At 44.6% G+C, this 23,981-nt stretch overlaps 1 long non-coding RNA gene across 35 annotated transcripts in view; it reads right to left on the reverse strand.

Annotated features, from left to right (window-relative positions):
• LOC111096046 overlaps positions 1–23,981 on the reverse strand; it is a 267,063-nt gene that overhangs the window by 228,957 nt on the left and 14,125 nt on the right. For all 35 annotated transcript variants that reach the window (XR_005360162.1, XR_005360169.1, XR_005360168.1 and 32 more), the window contains one exon: positions 6,456–6,566. This is a non-coding gene — a long non-coding RNA (uncharacterized LOC111096046). The remainder of the gene's footprint in view (positions 1–6,455; positions 6,567–23,981) is intronic.

The following is a 23,981-nucleotide window of genomic DNA, read 5'->3' on the forward strand; positions in this document are numbered from 1 at the left end:
CTGCAGCACAGCATGGATATATGGATCTGATTGATTCACCTTCTACCTGCCTTTTGGAACTTCCTCAGTCTTCAGGTAAATACCTGTCCCTCACAGGCCAACACCTGGCTTTGACAATCTCACCTACCTATGACCCTCTGTATTTTCCTGCTCTCTGTCGCCTTGCCCCAGCCATAAGCGCAGGGCCTCCTGTGTTTGGTGGAGTTCAGAAGAAGACAGGTAGCTTACTGCTTAGCCAGCCAAGCCCTGTGGTATCTGAAGCAGAGAGGACCACTGGACCTCTTAAGGAGAGTGACAGAGCCATGGAACAGGACACCCGTGGTTATCATGAGTTTCAGATGCTAGAAATGGGGACCACAGCCCTAGTCAAAAAGACCCATGGCTTAAAGAGTGCAAGGCAGAGACAGGAGCTTCTTCTCCACCCTATATCATGAACTAAATCCTCACTATTGCAATCATAAATAATAAATAATTCCTTTAAGAATGATAATGATTTTTCCAATTAATCCTCATGCTCATAAATTTGTAAGGAGGTATGATCATTCCCATTTTACAGGGGAAGAAAAAGAAAGCTCAGTGAGGTAAAATAACCAGCACAGAATTCCACAGCTGTCAGATACAAGAATCTGGTTTCAAATCTGGGTCTCTGTGATGCCGGAGTCATAGAGAGGTGACTTGCTCAAATGTTTACTGCTCCAAATGACCACAGCGCCCAAGTGTACCAGTTAAGTACTCCCTCCAGGTCATCCCCAGCAATCTTCTTCCATCGTATTTTACTTCCCAATGTGGCAGGACTCTCAATTGCTGTCGTTCTTTTTACCTAGAGCAACCTCACCTCCAAGGGAACCACCTCCTCTCCTTGACTTGACTCGGCTCCGCTCTCCATGCCTCAATGCCCAGACGGGATATCCCTGCAACTCCCAACTGCACACAGCTTTGTCATGGAATAATGCAACACACATCAGCACACCAGCAGATCTGAGTGAGCTTTGATGACTCGGCTTGTCCCTCACACAAACCCTCTTTGCTTCATGGGTAGATCTGTGCCGTCTTCACTTTTCTCAGAGGTAGGTACCGGAAGCCAGTTCACCGGGGCCCAGGGCAGATAGAAAGTCATTGGCAGGTAGCCAAGTGTCGACTTGGAGCTGTTGGCTGTGTTTCAGCATGACTGCCATGGTAAAACATTTGCTCTGAGCGCTGCATCCTCTGTTTATCTGTTACAGTAGTTAATTTCATCTGTTTTGCAGAAATATTTACTAAGGGTGAGTGATGGAGGCAGGCAGCTGTGGCTGCATCCACTGCAACCATACGGTTTATTTACAACCGTGGCTCTGTGGTGCAGATAGCACAAAGAGGATTAAATTATACTTTGTAGATTAAAGTCCTGAATACTATAAAACTCCTAAGCCTTTGTATGCTAAGCAAGAACTTTGACTCCCATTGGGTTTTAAGCTGATATTTTGCACACACAGAAAAGAGTGAAAACTTTCGATATTTAAGTATTTCTTAAAAAGCTGTCAGAATATCAAGCTTGTTCCTTAGGCAGCCCATTGGTGACGGGGGGGTGGGGGTGAAAAAAAAAGCAGCCTCACAAACACCTTTTAAAGGGCCAGCGTGGCTGGCTTCACTGTCACTATAAACAAGGCCCCTCTGTCTCTGTTTACTAATCTCCTTGAACTTGGAAAGGCAGCCTGCTTAAAAGGAAACTGCCCCCAACCTACTAAAGCCATGGTTTATTTTGTGCTGGCGGTCAAGGCATGCTCCACGTAATTATACCTCCAGCACCCCACCACTCCAAGCTTGCTTGACATGGGTTAGAAAATAAGTCTGAAGGAGCCGCTCAGTATTGTCCCATTCTTCGCGGAAATGGGAAAATGGGAGGGGTCAGTAAGTTCTGCGATGTGTTGTTAATCACCTCTCTGGAAGGGTCCTTCACCCTCAGGATGTGTCATTTCACCCCCCTCCCAGCCCCCAAGCCAGGGCCTCCATCCTCTTCAGACCCTGAAAGAATTCGGTTCAATTTAGCCTTCTCCTTGATCTTTAAAGTTTTGCTCTCAGCCCCTTTCCACTTGAAGCCGCTGTTTGATGTTTCCATGGGTGTTTCTACTGATGGGCTTCACCCAGAGAGCTTTGTCGTTGACTTTGAGAGTCTGGCGCTCAGAGGCTGGACTGATCTTTGCAGGTGTTATTTTCTGCACACAGTGCAATTAGCCAACGAGCCAAATTGGCACGAGCGGTGCACTCAAATCTCTTCTCATTGAACCCTTGGTGCTCATTGGGAGGTTCTCATGGGACCTGTGTTCCCAGTGAAGGATGAGAGAATTCCCTTGGGGATGACTGGCCTCACCAAGGCCAGCATGAAGCAGAGCCCTGCCAAGTCAGCTGCCAGAAATCCAGGGAATTCTCAACTGTTGGAAACACACTGATGTGTTTATATAGGGAATCAGATGTTTTCTTGTGGCAATACAATTGGTTCAGTTGAGAAGCAATGATTTTCTTCAAACACAGTGTGGGAAAATAATACTTTTCAAAAAAAAATCTGGAGCAGCAACCTGGGGGATGGTTTCATGATCCTGTCTGGGGACCCAATGGATCTTGAATTTCTCGGCCTTCCTTTTGGAGCCTCAATAACATAGATCAAAGCAGAAAAGATTCCCAGGATGCATTTTTTATCCTTTTCCACCCAGGAATCTCCCAAGGGATTCCTCACAGCTTCCCAGTGCCTCCACACCTTTGTTCTGATGCAGCAATGGTACTGAAAATCTTAAAATCTGGAAAGGACGCAGGAGAGAGAACTGGGAGGCTCTGCTGTCAATGCTGCCAACCACACTTCCTTGGAATTCCCCTAAATACTTTTTGCATACCCTTCCCCTCTCCCTCTCCCTCTCCCTGGAGTTACCCTGACACCTGTTGGAGAACTAGCTCATGAGAAGAATTACCATAAGCCAAGTACCCAATCATCATCACCAAAGAGGATCTGTGAGCCGCTGCGCTGTGGTTAGTGCTAACCCCTAAGAGGTGGGTTAGCAGCCATATTAATAAAAGGCCATCACATCGTATCTTTCACCTACGGGATCTCGTTTCATTTTCCATCATTTCAAGAGACAAGGAGCATAGATATTATTAATCAGTTTTTCTATGTGAGGAAGCTTGGGTAGAGAGCAAGTTTTATCTATCTTCCTTCATCTTTCCCTCCTCCCTCCCTCCTACCATCCCTTCCTTCCTCTTTCCTCTCTCTGTTTTCTCCTTCCTTCCTCTCTTCCTCTCCTTCCCTCCTCCTCCCTCCCTCTAGGCTTCCCTCCACCCTTCTTTCCCTCCCTCCCATGAGCCTTTCTGCCTTTCTCTCTCTCTTTCCCTTTTGTTTACTTTCCTTCCCTCCCCTCTTTTCTTCTCTCCCCACATTTCAGTGGACCTTTGAGAACTCAGGCCTGATACCCATGCCTTTTGCCTTCCCAACTGTTTATTTCAGAAACCATGTTGCTCTTCTCTACACAGAAAAGCCTACTTTCTTTTAAGTGAAACACTTGGAAGGGGATGCTGAGCCTCCATCAGCCCAGATTCCAATTATAATGGACCTATGGCAAGCTATGCTGATATCACATCTGATTTATTCAAACCCTCTTCCCTGATCATTACCTTCTCCATTCAGGACAAGAATATCTGCTCTTTCTGGGTGAGGGAGCAGCCTGATTATAGCTTCATTAGAAAATGGTGCCGCTCACTCTTGCAGTCTAATTGGTTGACAGGGTTTGGGATACGGAAATGTAAATCACTGACAGTGTGCGTGGCCCTACTTTTATCACAGTGAAATCCTCAGCTGTCAAAGTGAATGGTTATGTGAAGCGGTTAATTTTATGTGTCATTAAAGGAACCATAATTGCAGCAATAAGTCTTTCCTGGATTCTTTCAAGAGGTTTATGCGGGATTCCCTGGGCTTCTCAATGTCTTCTTGACACCTTACACCACTTTCGGTATGGTGGCAGCTGTTGCAAGTTCGGGTAGCGAAGACTCTAGCAAGAGAGTTTGGCCCATGCTTGGTTTCTCAGGATTCTCAGAGGCACCCTCTTCAGTGAGCATTTTTCCTGTACTCTTGCCTTCCATCAAGGGTGATAACGCTCCAGAGGGCTGCAGGCAGCTGCTGTCTATGGTCCTGGTGGCCTGGTGGCACCCCAACTCAAGGCACACTGGTTGGTGAACAGGCTTGAGAGTTTTCAAGCCACACAAACTATCTTGGGAGCAATTCCTTTGGAAGGAATTGGCACATTTGAGGGAAAGTCTGTGTTATCTCTAGGATTGTATTATGTTCCCTGAAAAGTGAATCACAGGCTTGCCAACTCTGAATTCCTTAAGACCACACAGGCCAGGATCCCAACCTGGATCCCAACCCACTCACTGGTGCACCTGATGACCGGAAAAATGAAGGAAGGTATCACCATCAGATGACCTTCTCCGCGTATGAACGGGACGTGACACTGGTGGCATTAAGCATTAACTGTCTGAGAATACATAAGGATGGCAAGTTAAACAGTAATCACTAGGTAACCATCTCAGACAGATAGAAAGAGAGGGGAAAAAACCCAAGAGTAGCAATCTTTAAAGAGAACAAGCAGATCTGAGTAATCCAATTTAGGGGAGATAAGGGCCTGCTGCTAGCACTGTCCTTTACCTGGACAAACGCCTTCGTTCAAGTGTCAACCCCAATCCGGAAGAGGTCACCGCACTGGGCCTGCTGCCTAATATACTCCTGAATTGGCTGAGTGGCTTTCCGAACAAACACACTGGTCCAACAGAATTGATTTTCAACAGGCCGTATTGGTCCCTAACGTAATTATCCGGCAGTGAGTCAGTTCACGGCAGCCCCTGCATTTAAACGCTGCTGGTCAGCCCTGGACAGGGGCCGGCCGGCCTCGAGGTGCCTTCTCTGAACACCACTTGGGAAAGCTATCTGTTTTCTTTCCAGCTACTTTTCTCCCCCCCTTCCTAAATAATTTAATGAGCAATGGAGATTTTGCACAGCTCCGTCTTAAGTGGCCATTGTCTTGCTCCTGTTTATGGGGAGCTGCAGAGACATCGGTCTCATGTGCCAATGAATATCAAGTCCTGGCTGTTTGATAGGTGAATTCAATTTACAATAAAGAATCAAACAGAATCCTTTTAAAACACTACCATGTTTAACCTCTTCCCTTCTCTGTGGGCTTCTTGGCAGCATGGTTCCAGTTACCCCTGTGTGTCCAGCCAGCCAGGGCTGGTCGGTGGGGCTGACCTCTCAGCACAGGGCACTTTTGCAAAAGACCCTCCCTAGAATCACTCAGTCCTGGTCCCAGTTGGTCAAATACAGCATGATCTTTGAAATTCCAGTTGAATGTTACAAAAATCTTCTAAATCTCAATGGGTTCCCAGGGCCAGGAGGCCTATTAACTGCAGTATGATAAGCTTTATACCCCTGCCAGGATGTCCAAATGAAATACCTTCTCTTTGGCTGTGGGAATAGTGGCAAGCCTCAAAGACCCCATTTTTCCTTTCTACTCATCACTTTCTCATCTCTTCAGAAACTCACATATTTCTCTCAGTCTGAACACTTACCATACTGGCGATACGCATCTCTTTAGTTCATGTCTCTAGTTCACAGAAAGGGCGAGAATGGGGTCTGAGGCATCCTTGGGTACCTAGCACCCAGTGCGCTGCACTGTCTAACCTAGGACTCAGCTACTATTTGTGGAGTCCCATTTAAGTGATCTGTAATGACAAAAGGGCCACTCGACAGCTGTGTGAACTTGGACAACAGCTTAACTTCCCCATTCATGTATTTCTTCATCTGTGCAATGGAAGTGATGATAGTACCTGCTGCATCAGGTTGTGATAAGGCTAAACTAAGGTAACAGGTGCCCAGCTTCTGGAACCAAGCCCCTTACATATAAAGCATAAAGTAAAGGCATGATTGGCTACTTCTGGGGTAGTATAAAGAGAATATGATGGAATCAGCTTGCCCAAATCTTTTCCTCATCTGAGACCTCATCTACTGTGAAGTCTATAGACTGCTAATCAATTAGCAGTGCTATCTAGTCTAGTCTCTCTAATTTGGCTTGGTATGGGGCAAGGGTCCCCAACCTGTGCAGGTGCCTGGTCTGGACTGTTTTCCCAGGAGCTGTATGGTTTGGGGGCCAAGCAAGACACAGAAAAAAAATACCCTCAATCGCCCTGACCTTATTCCCCGGGGGAACCCACACTGGCTGTGGCAAAGAGGTCGTGGTGGCCTTTGAGGAAATCAATCCTGTAAGTTCTCAAGAAACACTGTTCAATCACAATCGACCTGCTGGGAACCTCTGCTCTGGAAAATGGTAATCCATAGCTAGAACAGGTCTGCAGGAGGCAAGAAGAATGTACTCATTTACTTCAAACACTGAAACCACGCGTGGGCTCATGTCACCGAAGACTGAGTTCTGGTTTTCACTTACCTCGGAGCTCCTCTGGCCTTAGCAGAATTGAGAAAACCAAAGGTAGGATCCACATCCATTTACTTGCTCCCTTGGGATGAATCAGCATCCAGCTTGACTCAAGTGATCTCACTGAAATAGATGAACATTTACTGCATTATTTCTGGGGCAACCCAAACTCACTAACACATAAATGTTATGAGGAATAATGGTAATAAGGAGTTCGACACTCTTTTAAGTGTGCTCCTTGCATGAGTTCGTTTAATCTTACACGTCACATTATTATCATTCCACATGAGGAAACTGAGGCACAACAAGGTAAAAGATCATGGCGGAGATTCCAGCATCAGAACCATGAGCTGGGTCATGGCCACTCACCCATCCTGCTCCTTCGCAGGAGAGAAAACAGACAGAGATGCTGCAGTTTACATGAAAACATTGATGTTTGCAGCACACACCTGATTCACAGTGCAAAATGAGAAGGAGGGAGGAGAGGCAGGAGAAGACAGGGAGGAAGAAAAGAGGCTGGAGATACAGGACAGGAGGAGACAGGAAAAAGGGAAATACATTTTTAATACTTAAGATTATTATTTGTATTTATCAAATCAATAGCGTTCACTATAATCACAGGTAACGTGTGCAGAGAATATAAACCATGCGAGGCACCGCACTGTCTGCAGGGATCACATCCAGTTATCATATTTAATATTCATAATAAAACACTCGGTCACTACTAATGAGAAGCAAACTACTCAGGGAGGAAAACTGAGACTTGGAAGCTCTAACCCAGTATGTAGAGAACCAGAATCCAACTAGAGGGAGGCTGTAGGGTTTGGCAAATAAAATTACAGGACAGCCAGTTAAATATGAATTTCTAAGCAATCCCAAATCATTTGGGACATACTTTTACGAAAGCAACAGGCAATTTGGACCCACTTATACTAAGTAGAATCATTCACTTATCTGAAACTCACGGCGAACTGGGCATCCTATGTTTTATCTGGCAACCCTAAGCAGACGTCTTAATAGGTTGTCTCAAGTCTTCATAGTTTCAAGCTGGCATTGACTTTTCATTTCAGGTCCTGCATGTATTCAACTGGTCAGATTCTCAGGGCCTCTATGCTGACAGCATCTAAATTCTCGACTGACTTCAAAGGCAAGTTTCAAGTGCCTGAGTGGAATTTCAAGGGTCCGTAAGGATCAGCTCGGTGCTTTGGGGCATGCCCACATGGGGCCCTCATGTCACAGGGCTCCACCCTCTGGCCACCTGCTGACTTCCTGGCCACATCACTCTGCCTCCTGGCCCGTTTGGTGTCTGCAATCAAACCTTTTCTGCCCCAAACAGAATGCCAGCACTTTCCCCAAGTGTGCACTTCAAGTGTGCACAGCTGCCTGGCGGATAAAGACAGCATCGCCGTCCAGCCTCCTTCCTGCCTGTCCTTCCCCTAAAGTACTCCTGAATAGGGTCAGGTTCTGGCTGTATTTTTCAGTCTCTAATTAGCAGATTCCAATTCATCACCCTGAGTATCTCCTGGCATCAGCCCCGAGATTCCCTCCTCTCGCCTGGTGAATCGGTCTTCATTTAAAACCCTCTCTCTTAGCCCTAAATGGAAATCAATTCTGCAAGTTTAGCAAATAGTTAATTACTCCACAAAGGGGATTGATTGGCCTTTGATCACCAGAAAGCTCTGCAGTGCTATTAGTCTCTTTCATCTGTGATTAAACCACAGAGAGAAAGAAACAAAAACTAAATTAGGCTTCTCCTGTTATCCTACAAATATTTAATGACGGGCTAATCTCCTAGAGGTGTGTTCAGGGGATACGCCGTTCCATCAGGAGCCGGCTTCCATTCAACCTTGAACCCAGATTCCATCTTTGTGGAGAGCGCCGCAAAGAACTTGACAGACGAACAGAGCTGGGCTCAAAGAAACCCTTTGTAGGACACACTCTTGTCTGCCTTTTCTTCTCTCTTCTTCTTATGTATGTTTTAATGCAGATAAAGATTTTCCCAGGGGTCTCCTGGTATGAATAATAATAATAAAAAAGGAAACCTGGCTTTAAAAAAACCCTCTCCATTTGGGCTTTGCTAACTCTCTGGCCAGAACCAGATGGGGTCCCGATGACCTGCAGATAAGGAGGAGAACCTTCTCCCAAGTAATAGCCTTCTTCACTTGGTACAGAAAGGGCAGCAGGCGGAGCGTTCTGGGGACACCTCCTCCTAAAGGGGTGCTGAATAGCAGAGCAGGAGCTGGGGCACACACTGCTTTGTCAATGATCTACATCAATGTGTACAGAAAATCATACTTTAAAAAAAGGCATTTCCTATGCAGTTGATAAAGAGTTCCGTAAAGCACAAAAGGAAACTGAGGAAAGAGCCATGATATATGAGTTCAAATGCTTCTTGGCTTGATAGAGGTGACCTTGGGCCAGCTGTTTAAGGCCTCAGACTTGATACGAAGGGGATGATCAGGGCCACTATAAAGGGCCTCTGTGCGATGGCATGAAGGACACTGCCTGACACACAGCAGAAGTGCCGGATATTGGGGTCTCCTCCCTTCCTCTCTTACTCAGAATGGTGTCTGGTCACCTAGAGAGCCGAGCCTACAGCCATAGACCTTCTCATGTCCAGCATTCACTTTGCCCCTCCAGCAACCTTCCCGTTTCATGGTTTCTACTCTGCTTAGAATCTACTCTAGAGACCCACGTTTCTGAAAGACCATCAAGGTGCTAAAACAAAAGATTATGGTCAACAATAGGTACAACCAAGGAATCCACCTAGTTTTACCTGGATGGGCTCCTTCTGAGCGGTGCAATTTCCCAAAAAAGCAGTCCAATGAGTTAGTTTGGTCTCCAGAAGTAAATACGAGATGGTGCCTACAGGATTTTCGTTTTTTTCAATCTGGTACTTTTGGCTTGGAGAGAGACAGTTGGTATATAGTTTTTCACTCTCATTTGTTCTTCCTGGATTCTCCTGTACATCCCCAGGGGTCATTTGGGGCTTTCCCTCTTTGTAATTTTATCAGACAAATCCTGCTAATTGGGCTGACCCAGGGCAAGATGGCCATGTTGCAGAGTCAGTCCCCTGTATTACCCGTTCCACCTTTCTTCTCAACTTGTCTCTACAGCTGAGGCAGGACCCCTCATTGCAGTGACATGTTCCTTGTTCTACAACCTCAAGACCAGTGGACTCTGCACTGATGACCTGGTGGGAGTCCCAGCTCTGACATTTACAAGCTGGATGACCTTGGACAACATAGGGACAACACTAACAAGTATAATTAACATTTGCTGAGCACCTTCATGTGTCAAGGACTGAGATAGCATATCTGTGAGGACGACATAGACTAATTATATGAAAGTATGCTAGCTATTATTACTACATTAGGTTTTGTTAAGTTCCACTCATGCCCTCTCAACAAACCTCCACATGAAGGCTGTTGGCAGCAAACACCAGTAACTCCCCCAGAGAGGGCCTTCTTTTCTGGGCTGTGTGTCTCCAAGCCTGCGTTGGGATGAGCCAAAGAGCCAACAGGGTGGGGAGCAATCAAGCAAAGATGGACTGGGGTTCCTTACCCCTCGGGTGGGGCAACTCTGAGTGTCTGTTCTGCACTGAAGTGGCCCAGCAGGATGAATCTCCAGTTGTCCACAGTGGAAATGTCCTCAATAATACACATATTATGGGCTTATTTCCCCTCCCCACTCTCCTGCTGGTGTTTCCTGGAATCACCTCCCAAACAGATAATGTCTCTAGTTTTCATCTCTGCTTCTGTTTCTGAGAAAACCCAAAATGAGACATAAGTGTTGATGATACTGATGACACACAATGAAAGAGGAAAGAGGAATGGGAAGACAGTGGTGAAGTCTTCTGGAAGGGAACAGATGGTGATGGAAATGGCCTGGGTATCTCAGATGGCAAGTCAGAAGAGAAAAGGGAAGGCCAGAGCCCCTTAGAAGACAGGCAGGCAGACAGATGGACAGAGGAGAAAGAGAGACCCACAGAGGCACACACATGGCCTAGAGAATGCGCACAGCCCTATTCCAGAGGAGCCAGCTCAGTGGCAAGGTGATCCTATCAGGAGCCAAGAGGATTTACCCTAAAGGGACCCCTTTCCTCCAGATTCTAAACAGAGTCGGAGGATGACAGTTTTACTCAGGACTCCCAGACAGCAGTGTGGAAGCAGTTAGGTCTCATCTAGCAGGAACTGTTGAGCACTTTGAAATCTGAACAATCCTTTGTCTTGGACGGGAGGATGGTTGAGTCAATTCTTCATCTCAGTTTTATCTCAAACTTATCACATCTCTTCCTCCCCAGCTGTAATAGCCTCCTACCCCCCACCATCACCCTCTTCCACTCCTGTCTTCTCTAACACATTCTCCATACTCTGATGTCACTCCCGAAAATCTGTCAGGGACTTCTCATTGCTCTCAGGAGGAGGAAGATTCCAGATATGCCCGGAGGGCTCACCCACACTTCATCGTGGGTCTTTCTCCCTGTCCCCCTGACACTCTAGTCTCATGGAGTGTCTTGCTGTCCTTTGGACAAGACCAGCTCCTTCCAAGGCCTCTCAGTCCCTTCCTTCTGTCTGGCCTCCTCACCCCATGCATGTATCTTGGCCAACTCTTATTCATCTGTCAGGGGTCAGCTTGAATGCTCCTTCCTAATGCAGGCCTCTCCTAATTGCTTTTATAGATTTGTAGTAGGCAGTTTCTGAAATGGCTCTGAATGATTTCCACCTTCTAGTATTTGCAACCCTCTGGAAAACCCTCCCCTTAGAGGTGGGCTGGACCTGGGACTTGCTTCTAATGAACAGACTATGGCAAAAGCATTGGGATGTCACTTCCAGAAGTAGATTACAAAGACTGTGGCTTCTGTCTTGGTTGCACTCTCTCCGTCTCTCCCCCTGGCATGCTTTGATGAAGCAAACTGCCATGTTGTGAGCTGCACTGCGGAGAAGCTATATGGCAGGGCACTGGGGGCAGCCTCCAGTCTCTAGCTCAAGAGGAACTGGACCTGGCCAACAACCTGGTAAGTGAGCTTGCAGCAAACCCTTGAGGTGACTGACACTTAGGCTGCAGGCTTTGTGGGACCCGGGGCCAGAGGCACCTGGCTGAGCTCTGCCAGGATTTCTGACTCAAAGAAGCTAAGATGATAAACACTGTTTGAAGCAACTATATTTTGGGGGAAATTTGCAATGCAACAGTACAGAAACAAACTCAGATTGTATTTCATCCTTATATGTGGTTACTCCATAGAGTCAGTGACAGTGTATGCTTTAGGGAACCATTTCACAACAAGTATTGATTATAAAACAGCTCTGTGTTAACTACCGAAAGTCTGGTGGCTAAGAGCAGCTGCTGTGGTCCAACTACCAGGATTTAAATTCTGGCTTCATCCCTTGCCACCTAGATGTCTTGGTGCCAGTTATCTGACCCCTAGGCTTGGTTCTTCACGTGCAAAATGCAGGTAATAATGTCATCTTACAAATCGGTTGTGAGGACTAAACAAGGTAACACTTGTAAACTGCTCAAAACACCACCGGGTACCTAATAAGCACTTAATAAATGCTATCCATTATTGTTCTTATGAAGATTATAAAAGAGGGTATAATATAATTTTTGGAAATTGAGGATCTTGCTTTCTGCCTGGGGAGATGGCTCAGCTCACAAAGAAAGACAACATAAAGAAATAGACAATTGCTAAATCATGCTCTTTAGATTCAAAATATTGAAGGGGTTTAGAAGAGGTAAAGAAAGAAAATTGGCTGGGCTCTTCTTGAATGTTTTGTGGTGAAGCTCTAACAAGGCATGAAAGATTATTAGACTCAAAGTGGGCATAAAAAGAAGGAATGGGAATTGCAGCAAGGACCCCTGGCGTGAGCACAGAACAAGAGGTCAGAGCAAAATAGGAGACAGTAGTGCAAGGAACTTGGCTGGAGTGGAGGAGGAGTACTGGGAAGGCACGACACTAATTAATGTGGAAACTTGTACAGCAGTGACAAGTGTTAGACTAGAGCCTATAGGATGGGGGGATAAGTTTCTGGCTTGCTAAGTATTTGGGGAAAGTGTTGGGGCCAGGAGGGTTTAGAGCAGGGAGACCCTGGAGCCCAAGAAGCTCCTATTATTACAGCTGAGTTTAGGACAAAGTGGAGAGGCTGCCTGGTGGTGTGCTGTGCACCCAGGGACATCTGGAGACATCTCAGATCCTGGAATAAGGGACAGGAAGGCCTGGTGATGGAGGGGCCATGACTGTGGGGCTCACTGGGGCCTGTGGTGGCATGGTTCATCCAGAACTGCATTCTCACTGGGTTGATGCAGATGTACCTGAGAGTGGCTCCCTTCACCCACAAGCCACCAAAGCCTGGAGGCACGGTGTTCGCAAGTTAGTGTGTGTTTAAAGTCAAGAGAACATTTATTTCCCCCCTGAGTTGTGGTGGAAACTGCACCACAAATTTGATAAGACGGAGCATTAAAGATTCAATGCAGATGGGTATTGATCATAGGGCAGGTCTTGTTAGATGTTGCGTTTTTAAATGATCAAACAACTATTGGTAGAAAACTAAATTAGGATCACCCACCAGAAGTTACCTTGTCTGAGGGGCTGTAACCCTGAGTAAGATATCATGTAGTGATTGAGTGCATAGTTGTGAAGCCAGACGGACATTGGTTTGAATCCTGGGTTGATCACATATTAGCTGCGTGGCTTCGGTAAGTTACTCAAGTTGTCTGTGTCCCAGGCTCCTGATAGGTACAAGAGAGCTAACATCTACAACTTGAAGTTAGGAGAATTAAGCAAGATCCTGGGGGTGATGATGGTACGATGGTAATTATAATAGCAATGGATAATCTTGAGCTAATGGACTAATTTAATCCTCGCAGCCAGCCAATGAAAAAACTGAGGCACAGAAGCTTGCCACAGGTTACACAGAGTGGAACCAGCATTTGAAGCTGGTAACCCACGTCCAGAGCTGGCACTGTTAACCCCTGAGAATACAGTCTTACTGTACATATGGCAGTGTTTGGTGCGCAGGTGCTAAATACATGCAATAACTGAGAGCTTAATGTGTTGATGAGAGGACCTAGAAGTTTATGCTGTCCCTTTTATTAACTCTTTGCAAGCTGCTAGGATCAGTTTTTCTATTTTTCTGACCTGACAGCTCAGGGAGTGATGCAAAACAAAGTAATGTAGGATCACAAACCTCCTGCCCCTTCCCCACCAAAAATCCTGAATGAGGGAGGAAAGTAGAGATGAGAATGGAGAATGAAAAAGCAAAAGCAAGTTTAAGAGCAAATGAGGAAAGTTGGGTAGTTTGCCCTCCTGAATTTGAGATTTAGGAGGGCTCGTCAAAGCTTGGAAAGTGTCAGCAACTACCATGTTATATGTCTGAGTCCTGTCCCCGAGAGAACCGTGTGGTTTGGAATAACCAAAGGACTGCGGTAGACTGCGGACACTGGTGGCCCCCAGTGAACCCGCCTCCCAGGATTCATGCCCTTGTCTGCTCCTCCCACACTGAGTCCACTGAGGTCATGGGAGGTGCTTTGGCCAATGGGACATCAGCCTTCCATTCAGAGTAGAGGCTTGGTAAGAGCTTGCATTTGGGCTTGTACCCTTAGAAGCCAGTAACTATTCTGCAAAGAAGCTTGGACTTAAGTGGGTAGAGAGCCTGGAGCTCCAACCTAGTTTACAGTGTACTGCAGCCGTGTGGTGGCCCCAGCTGTCATGCGAGAGTAGGATTGCCCAGCTGGAATTGTGAGAAATAATACATGGCTGTCATTTTAAGCCACTAGGTCTGGAGGTAGCTGATTCTACTTATCAGATAAGAGAAGTGACTTTCCTTATTTTCTCTTTCAAATTTAATTCTTAATAACAAAGGATACATAGAAATCCATTCTTTTTTAAAAAAAAATAGACTAATATAGATAAAGCTCAAGTTCTCTTTCATTACCATTTCCAATTCTGATCTCCTTCTACTTTTGTAGAGGTGAACAAATTAGGGGTGTGGTGTCCATCCATTTAAAAAAGTTATTTTTTTAACCTTCTACATAACCTTCTACATAACCTTCTACAAAAAGTTATTTTTTTAACCTTCTACATAACCTTCTACATAACAGATATATATATATATATATATATACACTCAAAGATAATATATAGTTTTTTGAGACGACTTTCTACTGCAACATTATGCTAAAATGACCATCTTTACTTATCTGAAAATGAGGATGACAGTTCTCCCCATAACACATGGCAACAGCATGGCCAAAACGAGGGATTTCTATCCGTAAACAATGACTGAAAAAAAGTCAACTTGCCTCTAACCACACAGTCCATCCCCCTGCCTCTGTGCTTATAACCAACCTAAATCAATGTGTTGATTTGCTTTCTAAGCTCCCTCAGAGAAGAATGTGCACCCAGAGGGACTTAGTAAGCAACTTTTATTTCTCATATCCTCACGGAGGGGAAATCCCTCCCAGACAACTTGTTCCAACATGATTTGGGAGAAATTATGGTAGCCAAAAATGGTTTGGCTTTCCACCCTGGGCTACGTGCCTTCTCGCTTTCCCTTGTCTCCCCAGGATCTCTGGTTCCCTCAACACTCTCTACCCAAGGAATATCTGCATCCAAGGAGAGGAAATCAGTAGAAGCTCAGATCACTGAGAGCTCAGTGTTTTGTCAGTTTGCAAACAGGATACAGGAGCTGTTACAGTTCCCTACTGTTTTACCCATATCTTTGGGCAGCTGAGGTCAGGTATGCTGCCTGGAGGCCTGGACTGCCATGGGATGACCCAGGAACAGAGTCAGGAGGCCAGAGGAACAGTCAAAAACATCTCTATCTAATTCACACCTAGGCACCAGCTCATGGGGCCTGGTGCATCCAATTACAGCAGTAGTGTCTAATGGGTGTCAGACCTCACCAGACACACATGGCACACTTCACAGAGTGTTCTGAAGGATACTACAAATGAGCTACAAAGATATATCCAGAACTGTGGATGAATTCATCTAATATTTCAATACCTGGTATATGACTGAGACATGTAGCTTGATGCAAGATGCTGCAGGACTAATAGGGTCCTTGAACACTAGCCACTGATACTGCCCTCATGCGTTTACAGTGATGAAGCAGTCTTTGTCTCTTGGAGGTGAAAATGAATAATAGCATCACCCTAATATGGGGTTAGGGGGAAAGCAGACAGGCTCTCAGAATTAAGGAATCTAAAACAGTTACCAAAAGTTGTCAAATAAAATTCCTGGCAGCTCCGTATCTCTCTAAGTATCATGCTTAGTTTATATACAAGTGAGGACTTCTAAAGTAAGATAAAAAGATTTAAAACATGTTTTGGTGAATATGTGCAGAAAGTCCAAAAGAATTGAAAGTAAGAACTCAAAGAGATATTATTATCCCCATGTTCATTATACACAATAGCCAAAATGTGAAAGCTACTCAAGTGTCCATCAATAGATGAATGGATAAGCAAAAGGTAGTGTATACACACATATATACACAATGGAATATTATTTGGTCTTTAAAAGGAAGGAAATTCTGTCAAATGCTACAACTTAGATAGACCTTAAGGACATTATGCCAAGTGAAAAAAGTCAGCTACAAAAAGAACAAATACAGTATGATTATACTTATATGAGTAACTTATAGAGGACCTAAAGACAGAAAGTAGAATAGTAGTTGCCAGGGGCTAGGGGGAGGGGGAAATGGAAAGTTATTAATGGGGAGAGTTTCAGTTTTACAAGATGAAGAGTTCTGGAAATAGGGGGTGGTGATGCCTGCACAACATTATGAATGTATTTAATACTGTTGCACTGTACACTTAAAAATAGTTAAGATGGTAAATTTTATGTTATGGAATTTTATCATAATAAAATATACGTTGTAGTAGATTTCAAAAATGACCATAATACGTTGTAACACATTCCATCCAAAGGTGGAATCTATTTCTCTATCACTTGGATCTGGTCTGGACTTGTATGTTTCTTGATCAAAATAATACAGCGGAAGTGACACTGTGTGGGTTCTGGTGGTTAGGCCTTCAGCATCCATGCAGCTTACATTTTCAACCTCTTGGAACCCTGAGATGTCCATGTGAATAAGTCACAGCTAACATGCTGGAAAATGAGGCCACATGGAATAGAACTGAGGTACTCCAGATGACATTCAGCCAATCCCTAGCCAGCCTAGCAGCTCACTGCAGACTCTGAAATGAATCCTAGCCAAGATCAGCTAAATGTGACCTGGGTCAGCAGAATTGCCCAGATGAGCTCAGATCAAATTGCTGACACGACTAAGCTGAGTCACAAATTAAATCAATGGTTTTTGTTTTCAAGTACAAAGTTTTGGGGTGGTTTGTTATGCAGCAAAAGCTAACTGGTACATATTTTAAACACTACTCCAGATTCTACTGACTTGGTTGGCCAAAATGTTTTCAATTCTAGAACATCTACGAGGACAGACACTATGAACTGTCTTTTCTCCCGTTACAGCCTCATCACCAAACCCTGTGCATAGCTTAAAATAGGCACATAATAAATATTTGTTGAGTAAAAGAATAGTACATAATAAACTTATTTTGCTGGCACTTCAATTTTTCTTTCTAGATGAGGCAGAGAATGATGATAAATACAAGATAAATAAATAAAATGTAAAGAGAAAAACTCAATTAGAGTATGTCTTAATTATCCAATATTCTTAATTAATGGGGCATGGACTGATGAATTTTAAAGCATCTGCAGTCTCCTTCCATCTATCCTTCAGCAAATATTTATTTAGTACATAATTTGTGCTATGTAGTATGCTAACCCCTAGGATACAATGGGTAAGCAAGACAGATAGATCCCTGACCTTACAGAGTGATAGAAATGTACATTATCAATTTTGTGTAACAAAGAATAACTAATATCACTGTACAAATGCAGGTCGAAATTACAAGTAAGGCTCTCGTTTAGGTATATCCAGAATAAATGCCATTTTATCCTGATACAAGGTGTTTCCTTTCCTGTAACTTGATTTTTGTTGGCTTATTTTTTCCTATTCATTTGAGATTTATAATTCATTCATCCATTCAGCAAAGACTTGTTGAGTGCTGTGTACTTAGTAATGGAGATATATATATATATATATATATATATATATATATATATATCTATATCTATATCTATAATGGAGATAGATAGATATAGATATATAGATATATCTGGTAAACTAGACAAAAGTACTCTCTGACCTCACAGAGCTTTCAGTCTGGTCAAGGAGACTATATGTGTAATTATATGTATAATCAAGCTAATAAATCATTACAAATCAGCCAAGTGTCAGAGAGGAAAACCACAGGATGCTATCACAGAGGAGCATGATCTAGCCTGGGTGAGGCATGGTTGCAGAATTCCTGGGCATAGCAAACCTCTTGGCCCACCATCATCCCAACTTGAGCTGGGGAATTGCACGACGTTCCTATTCTGTATAGTTTTAAACCCTTGGGACTGAGTTTTAAGAAGTTTGTAGACTTGCACTGTTTATTAGTGAGCAGTCTAGGTCTGCGAGGTTTTATCTCCCTCTTCCCATCTCACAGTTGCCACTGGGGGGGACATTTTTCCATTCACAAAAGTGACAGAGCCAAAGCCTAGACCTTGGGACTGCAGATAGATCACGAGGCCCGGCCAAGATCAGCCGAGCCTGACCCAGGCCCATGGAATTGCCCAGATGCACCAAGACCAGAAAGAGATCCTGACTTAGCTCTCTAGGCCCCATGGTGGCAGAGCTGTTGAAAGCACTCTCTGCCATCTTTCCACCTGCAGGAAGAGGACATGAGCCTCCACAGGGCACCCGGCAAGTGTGTGGCACTTGACCCCCTCATGTCCCTGAGATGAACTCTGTGAAGTGCCACATGTTCTGAGGAGAGCGGCACTCGGCCGAAGGAACAGGAGGGATTGTAACCATTAGTGTGTCTCTGTGGAGGCACCCAGCCAAGCGGGTTCTGTGGGGACAGCTGCTGCCCGGCTGTGTGCACGCTCCCAATCGCTTCAAGTAGAGATCGCCCTGGGCCACTGCAGGCTCCCGGCCTCTACTGCTTGGCCCGGGCTGCAACAAGCGAGGATGCAGATGAGAGCCAGTGCCCACGCCTTAGAGCTGCCAGTCAATGTTTATTCATTCAACAAATATTTATTGGGTGTCTGCTCTGAGCCAAGTGTGAGGCCAGACGCTGCCAGCCTGGGAAGGCTCGTGACAGTGGAGAAAGACCATGTATGAGACACTAACGAAGGGGCTCCACACCGGGCCAGGGAACATCTCACGAAGCCTTTTACAGATGGAAAAAACTGGTGTTTAGCAACATATGTAGGGTCACAGAGTTAGTAAATGGCAGAGCTGTGACTTGATTTAATGTCAGCCCCATTCTAAACACTGACTTCTTTCCAGTACACAGGTCTGCTTTGGGAACCTATAAAGATCCCGAAAATCTCCACTTCTGCAGAGACTGACTCCTTAGGCATGGGCACAGAGCCACATGAGCCCTCCGGAGCTCAGCTTATAACGCTCTATAGCCCCTATGGAAAGTCACGTTGTCCCCTTGGCGTCATCTTGTGAAGCAATGGCTCTTCTCAGCCTAACGCTTGGTACAGATTCCCAGGTGCAGGTGGCAAGAAAGAGTACTCCAGGCAGAGGAATCAGCACTTGCAAATTCATGGAGGCGAGACTGATCTAGACGAAAGGAATCTGGCAGGCATGGTGAAAGGGAAAAGCCAAAGGTATGAGAGAAGCAAAAGGAACAACTGGTGGTGGCAAGGTGGGATAGAATCACGCCTCCAGGTGAGGAGGTAGAGAAGAAAGGCACTGCACTGAGGTCAGGCAGGAAGGACAGAGAGCAATACATTTAAATCAAGCAAAGAGAAATGATGGCCACCATTATACTTCCAGAAAATGGAAAAGGTTTGACAGTGTGAACAAGGAATGGGCAATGCTGGGGGCAAACTGCTTGCTGAAATATTAGCTTAAAATAGACAAAAATTAGAGACCAAAGCAATGTCCACCAATAACAGAGGCCTTAAGAAAAGGGTGAGATGGCTACCAGATGGGATATTCTGCAGCCATGAGAATGGTCATTCTGAAGATTTTGCAGGAAGATGGAAAAGGACTTATGATATAACTCGGTGAATTAAGAAGCTGTAGAAAATATAACCCTGCCCTGTTTTGACCTGTAAGTGGAACAAGTGACAGAAAGCAATGGATAAAAGAGAAAAACATAGGTCTTAGAGACTGTTTGAGACTGGAAAGAAATGTCATAGAGCAGTACTTTTATAGAGGAATTCACAGATTTCACAAATCACTTGATACTACTTACAAAACTGTGTGTGTGTGTGTGTGTGTGTGTGGATTGCATGTGAAAATTCTTTCCCGGCTCTAAGATTTCATTACTTCTCAGAGGGCTCTATGACCATGTCAAGACTACAGAGTCCAGTTCAAATCACCATATCTCATACGATCTTCCACTGTGGTTGGGATTCTAATGTTCTCTGAGACAGCTGGAGGGTTCGTGTCTAACAACTATCTCCCAACATTCTGAGCACCCAGTTTGGGAAAGCACATCATGAACACTTTGCCTGTGGGGTCCTTTGCCCTCACTCTGCTGGAATGGGCACTGAGTGCAAGTGTATGCACACACATATGTACACACTTCCTCTCTCACCCAGTGAGCAATCTTCATCTAGTTGCCCAGGTCCCAAGGGGCTCACCAGGAAACTTCTGGAGAATGAAGGGATTTCTCTCTTCAATGACCTCACATGGCTTACAAAATATTAAATTCTCTCCCAGGGAATGGTCACTGGGAGAATGACAGTCCATGGGTGTTGAGCCAGGTCTGAGATGTACAAGACAGAAAGAGTTTTCATGAAACTGTTGAACCAAGATGGCTAACTGCCCAAGAAGACCACATGCCCTTAAATCAAGCTGGTTCTCTTCAGGACGTGAAGGAGGAAGAATGGCATGCAATACAGAAAAGAAAAGAAAAGTGGTCCCTAAAAAATATTTCATAGCTTTCAAATAATTTAGAACAATGGTACATTTGAGTAGGTCACATGTTCAAGCCAGTTCACAAGGCCATAGTATTCTTCTATCCAGCTCACATTCTTCATTCACTGAGGATTTACTGACCACCTTCCTTATGCCTGGCCTCTTCCTTCTCATCAAAGAGTATGAAGAACATATGGCTTGAGGATGGAAAGAATAAGGACTTAAGGTGTACAGGCTCTGGCCAGCCCACTCTGGGTTGGCATCCTCCACCATCAAACACATTGATTCTAGACACTGAGCCTCACTCTTCCCATCTGTAAAATGGGCAGTATTACTTACCCTGCAGGTTGTATGAGAGCTCTGAGGGTTAATCTACATACAGCACTGAATACAGGATATAGGCATATGGTAGGCATACTCTGCTGGGCATATATAGAGGAGACCATTGAAGAAAATCTTAACATCACATCTTTTTACCACACAGGTTGTTGAGTGGAACAAATGAGCTTATTAAGTATGGGAGAATTACCAAAAAAAAAAAAAATCTCTGTAAAGTGTTGTTGAGATATCATTATGATGAGTAAGCCCCTAGCCTATGCCTTTTCCTCACTTGGGTGTGAAGCTGTCTGGTTTCTCCAGAAGGTCACAGACTCTCCACTTTACTTAGGGTCTTCTCTTTTGTCCAAAGAGCATATGAGTTCAGTTGCTCTGGAGAGCCTTTTGCGAGGCTCTAGCTGAGCTCTGGATGAGTTTTACCACATTAAGGGTCAATGTGTCCCCAGACAGAATGGTATTTTAATTCAACAGCATTCAGAAGTTATTAAACTATGATAAATGCTAAAGTGGGAAAGATTACACTTAGACATAAGAAGTGTCACTTGAATCACTTAAAAATATTATAATGTATGGCTAATTGCACCTTGACTATATTATCCAGTGCTGTGAAAACACTTCAGATCCTTAAGTAAGGTACCATTTAAATACCTATTTCGGTATGTAATGGGTAATATTCTTGAGTGCAAAGGTTGTTAAAGGCCCCAGTATTCATTGAGTATCTGTGTGCTGGACTCTCTGTTCATATTAATTCATTTAATGCTCAGAACAATTCTCTAAAGCAATTATTATTACCCTCATTTTGCTGGTTGTGGAAATTGAAATTCAGAGATGTCAAGTAACTTGCTTAAGGTCACACAGCTGATAAGTGGCAGAGGTGAGATCTGAATCCAGAACCACTGTCATCATATAGGCATGACCTCTCTTTTTATACTTAATTTTTCTGTGTCTCAGTTCCCTCACTTGGAAATTATGGTGACAATAATGATACTGGGTTGTTGTGAGAATGAGGTGATCAAATCTAGGAAAGGCTCAGAACACAGTGCTCAGTAAGTGGAAGTCTTTTCATATATTGTTATTATTTTCCCCTGGGGCGCCAATCTAGCACACGTAAGCTAACGTTTCTGGAACTGGGATTCACTTTGGGGGGAAACACTCCCTATTCCCCAGCATGGATTTAATGGTTGAAGCAACACGATGTACACAGGAGGACTGGCTACATGATTTGTGGGACCCAGTGCAAAATGAAATTGTGGTGCGCTTGTTCAAAAATTATTAAGAATTTCAAGATGGCAGTTGCAGAGATTTAAACCAAGCAGGGGGCTCCTAACTGACAGATCTTGAGCAACTACGCAGGCCCCATGAAGACAGTCCTTGCAGTGGAGGTCCAGGCTGCCTCGGGTACCTACCAGCCCTGTGCCCTTGAGCAAAGCACTGGAGCTTTTCGATTCTCTCCCTGGCTTCTCAATATAATGAGGAAAGCATTCCTGTCTCACAGGTTGTAGGGAGAACCAAAATTTCACCAAATGACACAGGTGAAAGTTTCTGGCTTAACCATAAAGCACCCTGCTGGAGGTTTCCAATCTTGACTGTGCAATAAAACCACGCATGCCTGTTAAAATGGTAGGTGCTAGCTACTCTTCGAGATTCATACTCAGGAGCTCCCACCTCTGCATCTGTATTTTTATCAAGCTCCAAATGACTTGGATGCACAGACAGGATCAAGTAGCAATGTATTACCAAGCAAAATATACTACAGACTATAGAACACTCCGCTTAATTACTTAGAATGAGGATGGTCCCTCCTTGGTTTTGAGATTGTATTTAAGGCCCTTTTGAAGCTCCAAGGCCCTGGAAACCAAACCTATGAAATCGTTTCAATATATCACTTGGTCAGTCTGTCCGTGATATGGCTCTAAGACACACAAAAGATTCCTTCCATGCTACAAGGCAAGGAATTATTCATCACCTGAAACTGCAACTTCAAGGCAGGAGTTTTCACACCGAGCTCCCAGCTTCCCACCTCAACCTTCTGGTTTCTGGTTGCCGCATAACCATAAAAGACCAGTGCCAGTGAGAACAGATAGACAACAGCAGCCTTTCTTTGGAAATACTTCAAATCCAGTCAGAAAACCAATTGTATGGTGATGGCTTTCATGGCACCTGGCACATGTCCCTGTAACCCACCCAGCTTCTCACCTAGGTGTCTGTTTCTGAGACCCACAGAATGGCTACATTTGACAAGTTGCATACATCCTCTCATCAAAAACCATTTGATTTTTTTTTTTTTTAACAGCTTGTGTTCTGGCTGAATGGGAGAGTATTAATTAAGGTTCTATTATATGGGAAGGCAGGTTGGGGGGAGTTAAGAGCTGCAGGGCAGTGGTGACAAGGCAAAGCCCATGTATGTGTGCAGCCATTAATGGGGTGTTAATTGGGTGGTACATGAACATAAATAGGAAGCTCAGAGGTGCCTGGCGTGGTTAGCCAGTGTACAGTAAAGCCCATGTGCTAACCCCATAATATGATGTAGGCTCAACTCAAATTTCCTGGCTGTGAGTTTTCCCCCCTCTCTATTTATGGTAGGGCTGTCGGTGTGATTACCATGTTATTAGGGTCAACTGGGAGAGGCTTCCATTCCAGGGTCGACATGGAGAGCACAGTGCCCGGGCTCAGTCAAGAGGCAATCTTGGGCTATGGTTGAGACTGCTGCTTCTTTTCTCCTGGTATTGACTGCTTTGAAATTCAACCTCCCCAGCCACGATAAAATCTAGATCATTCTCCTCTTCATCTAGCCATCGTACGACTTGATGGGTCCTTTCCTGTTTTCTGGACAGTCTATCATAGATGCATGGGTGGCTGCTCCCCAGAGCTGCAAGATGCTTAGGAGTGAAGAGAAGAAAAAAGCTTTGGGAGATAATTCTCTAACTTTGGAGTGCTTTTAGAGAGCCAAACTCTCTCCTCTTCTACATCATTGTTGAATTGTAGAATGTTACATCTGTAAGCGTTCTGAAAGTCTGCCATTCTAACCCCCAACTGTATGGGTGATGAAACTGAGCCCGAAGAAGTGAAATGAGTTGCTCAAGGTCACATAATGAGAAGTGCCATAGGCAGGACTGGAAGCTCCATCTGCCAGCAGAAACCAGTGGGCTTTTTGCAACCCCATGTCACCCATCTCGGTTTGCTTTAGTAGACACTA

Source organism: Canis lupus, chromosome 5 (genome assembly GCF_011100685.1).
Source record: "Canis lupus familiaris isolate Mischka breed German Shepherd chromosome 5, alternate assembly UU_Cfam_GSD_1.0, whole genome shotgun sequence".
NCBI classification, from domain to species: Eukaryota; Metazoa; Chordata; class Mammalia; order Carnivora; family Canidae; genus Canis; species Canis lupus.